Below are 4,790 nucleotides of genomic sequence, written 5' to 3' on the forward strand. Positions count from 1 at the left end.
CGGTCCCTCCCCCCCCTACTGCGCATGCGCCGACCCATGTTTACATGCGCTACTCGGCCCACTCCAAAATACTGGAAAAATCGGTCCCCCCCCGAGCAACGTTGCCAGATTGTCGTACTCAGCTTTTTATGTTTGCCGATTTTAGACCCAATAAACTGCTTTCATCACCCAAATAACTACATTCATATATAGATATCGTTTAAATGGTTAATTATTGGTGCTTCTTGGCAACAGTTATGGCCAGAAACCGGTAAATACGCGGCTCTTGAGTACGATAATCTGGCAACGGTGCCTCGAGAAGGAACTCCGACATACCGCTAAGTAGTGAAAAGGTAGAGGGAATACCAGGGCTGCGTTTGAGAGAGGAATCCGAGCCGCCCGGGCCGATCCATGTGCTCACAAACGCGTGACGCGGAGCCCGGTTTCCGAATCCGGATTCCTCGCGGGAGCCCGGTTGAAAGAGGTAGAGCGCCTCCGTGCTGTAATGACGTCATCAGCAAATATGGCCGCCCAAGCAAACACATAAGAACATAAGAACGCTGGAGTCTACAAGAGGCCGGTAGGCCTGTACAAGGCAGCTCCTTTGACCCTAAGCTCCCGTGTATCTAACCCCACCTAATATCGCTGTCCATGAATTTATCTAGTCTATTTTTGAATGTGACAATTGTATTGGCACTCACCACATGACTGCTAAGCCTATTGCACTCATCCACCACCCTGTTAGTAAACCAATTTTTGCCTATGTCCCTGTTGAATCTGAATTTATCCAGTTTAAACCCATTACTTCATGTCCTACCCGGTTCTCTTACCAACAAAACCTTATGAATGTCTCCCTTATTAAAGCCCTTCATCCATTTATAAACCTCGGTCATGTCTCCACGCACCCTTCACCTTTCTAGAGAATGCAAGTTTAACTGCTTGAGTCTTTCCTCGTATGGCAAGTTTCTCAACCCCTGAATCATCTTAGTCATCCTCCTCTGCACCGATTCTAACATTTTGATATCCATTCTATAGTAAGGAGACCAGAACTGAACCGCATAGTCAAGATGAGGTCTAACTAATGCTAAATGTAGTTTGAGGAAGACTTCGGCACTTCTGTTGCTTACGCTCCTTGAAATAAATCCCAGTACCCTATTAGCTCTATTTCTAGCTTGAATGCATTGTGCCCTTGGACGGAGATCAGAGCTCACTAAGACCCCTAAATCCCTCTCGCACCCAGACCTGCTGATGAGAGTGTCATTTAAGCAATAGTTATGTGAGGGGTTGTTCCTACCTACACTCAGAATACTGCCATTTATCCGCCCAGTCATACAATCTGTTGAGTTCAACCTGGAGAATACTAGCGTCCTGATCCGACTCAATTACTCTACCGATCTTGGTATCATCTGCAAATTTACTAACATCACTACTAATTCCTGTATCTAAGTCATTGATATAAATAATAAGCAAAAGTGGACCTAATACCGAACCTTGTGGGACCCCACTCGTAACACATCCCCAGTCAGATCTTTTACCATTGATTTGCACTCTTTGCTTCCTATTGCTAAGCCACGCCTTGACCCAGTTCAAAACTTTACCCTCTACTCCGTGAGCCTGTAATTTAAGCAACAGTCGTTGGTGAGGAACTTTGTCAAGCGCTTTACTAAAATCAAGATAGATTACATCATAATTTTCATCTCTGTCAACCGCCTCAAATACTTTATTGTAGAAGGACAAGAGATTGGTGAGGCATGACCTACCATTTGAGAACCCATGCTGCGAGTCGTGAATTAAGCTATGTTTCTCTAAATGCTCCCGAATGTTCCTGGCTATTATGGACTCCAGCATCTTGCCTATAACCGATGTTAAGCTAATTGGGCGATAGTTTGAAGCAACTGACCTGTCCCCCTTTTTAAAAATCGGCGTCACATTAGCTACTTTCCATAGGCTCGGCACATGGCCAGTATTTACCGACATCTTAAAGATGTCGGTTAATGGGTCACTGAGTACATCACCTAATTCCTTTAATACCCTCGGAAATATCCCGTCAGGACCTGGCGACTTGTTCTTCTTAAGCTTATCTATCTCATCCTGAACTACTTGCCTGGTAATGATTATATCCCTCAATTTATCGCCATCCCTGCCCTCGTACACCTGAACTCTTTCCGGTATAGTCGTTCGATCCTCCTGTGTGAATACTGAAAGGAAGTAGCCGTTCAACAATGTGCTCATATTTTTGGAATTTTCTACTAGCTCCCCTGTGTTTGTTTTCAGCGGTCCAATTTTCTCCCGTGTTTTTGTTCTATACATCTGAAAGAAGCCCTTAGGATTACTTTTCGCCTCATTTGCTACTTTGATCTCATAGTTCCTTTTTGCTATCCTGGTGTTTTTCTTAACTAATCTAGATAGTTCGACGTACCGGCCCCTGAGATGTGTTTCCCCATTCTTTATTTTCTGATAAATTCCCTTCTTTAACCCAATCTCGTGTTTTAGTCCACGAGTCATCCACTTAGGATCATTGTTTTCTTTTCTAAGTGTTCGCTGTGGTATATGCTGTCCTTGCCCCTCTACTATTACTCTAACTAAATTATTGTAAGACATATAAGTGTTTCCATTGCGTTTCACCTCTCTGTGCCTCTAAAACCACTACAACTTCCTTTTCATCCTCTATTGCAAGGAGCTTGTCGGCCAGAACAGCTAGTGATGCATGCTAAAACGTCAAGAAAATTGGCGGACGCCATTTTGCTGCCAGAACAGCTAGAGAGAGAGTAGCGGACGCCATTTTCCTGCCAGTGAGATGACGTTACCATAGCAACGACGAGGCTTAACTGAGAGGGGCACAAAAGCGTTTGATAGAGGGGTCCGGGTCGTCCGGGCGCACGGGGCGGCCTGGATTCCTCTCTCAAACGCAGCGCAGTGAGGGATGAGGTTAAAGTAGCCTATGTAGGAGGGAAGGGTGGTGTTGTCGGAACTGAGGCGGGGGCGGTGAGGTCGCGGTGGTGGTGGGTAAGGAAGTAGCAGCCCAGGGAAGTGAGGAGGCAGCAGCTCAGGGGAGTGGGGAGGTAGCAACCCAGGGGAGTGAGGGTCAGGAGTAATGGATGATGCAGCTGGAGAGGTGAGAGAGGAAAAGGCTGGAGGTGCTGGTGGTATGGGACTCACAGGTGCAGTACCTGGACCACACCTTCTGTGAGAAAGAGACAGGAGACTGATGGTGTGTCTGCTGGGGCTGGGGTGAGGGATGTTTCCGACAGACTGGAGAGGATAATGGCAGGGTCTGGCGAGGATGTGGTGGTGGTGGCTCACGTCGGGGTGAACGATGTGGGCAGGGTGAGGTCAGAGGAGCTGCTTAGGAGGGAGAGTGGCAGAAAGTTCATCCTGTCCAATGTGCTGCTCAAGGCCAGGTGTAGCGGGGAATGGGCCTGAACCACAGGGTGAAGGCCCTGTGTGAGGGGATGGGGGGGGAGAGAGAACTAGGAGCTTATGGAAGGAAGTGAATGGTAATGTAGGAAGAGTGAAATATGAAAACACATGGCAGCGGGACAGTAATAAGCAAAGGGAGGTAAAAGCGACTCATTAGGAAGACGAGGGCAGAGACAGAGAGGGAGATCGTAGAGGAACTTGGGGAGAAGGGAGAGGAGGGGGGAAGAGACTGGTATGCCTTCCTGAGGGGGGAAAAAATAGGGAACGCTTCAACTTAGATGAAATAGTAGTGGGAAACAGAGTGGTGAAAGGGGCGAAAGAAATAAAAAGGGAAATCAAAAACTTCTGGGATGACTGAGCCTGTTGAGTTAGGGGAAGTGCACTTGGAATCTAGCAGGAAAATATTTGAGGATATAGGGAAATGAGTCAGTAGGGAAGAGATAAGGGAATATGTGAAGAAACTGAAGACTAGGAAAGCAACAGGGAGAGATAAGATTCCTAACTACGTAGTTCTATAAAGGAGAGCCAGGTGTAATAGAGGGGCTGTATAGGTTGTTTTGATTGATCCCCTCTTTGACCTTTAGAAATAGCTAATGTTAGAAGCAAAGGTGCCCTATAATACCAAGCTGAGCCTTATGGAACTCTACTTATCATGTTTCTCCACTTTTATTTTATTTCATTTACATATATTCATTGCCTTATCATTAAAAATCCTTCTACCCAACCATAAACATTTCTATTCACTCAAGGTTTATCTAATTTGTAGAGTATGTATTTTATTTCTTGAGATTTAGGTATGTTATGTTATATCAAAAGGCTCACATCTGTTATAATATATGGTACAACCTTGTCCTGGGCTTCCTATGTACATTTGTTAAAGTGAGGAGTGGTGGAGAGTGGAAAAATATGCATCTCTCAGTATGTGTTACACCGTCACCGTTGATGAGATTTCAGGCCCTGCTCGACTGCCAGCACAACGCTCTGCAGGGCCGTCAACAATTATTATGTTAGCCTCAATAATAATCCACAATGCACTTATTCATAACATTGTAGTGAGTGAGTGAATCTTAATTTGATTACTCTCATAAATAGCTTTTTTACTGATGTCCTTTTAATAAACTTGGTATTATCATGGTCACTTGGCCATGTTTAGGTTCATACTAATCACAATATCTTTCCTTTTTATAGTATCACAAAATTAATATCCATAGTTTCATTTTTCATGTCTGATCTTTTCTTTAACCCTTTCATTGCTAAGCGCTCGCAACGAGACTACCCCCTCAGGCGTGCTCGGGCACCCCAGCGGGGGAAGGGGATCTCTTTTAACCGCTATATCTCAAAAACTATTCATCACAGTTACAAAACAAAACACCATTAGAAAGAGGAGGCCA

Source organism: Eriocheir sinensis, chromosome 2, assembly GCF_024679095.1.
Source record: "Eriocheir sinensis breed Jianghai 21 chromosome 2, ASM2467909v1, whole genome shotgun sequence".
In the NCBI taxonomy this organism is placed as follows: Eukaryota; Metazoa; Arthropoda; class Malacostraca; order Decapoda; family Varunidae; genus Eriocheir; species Eriocheir sinensis.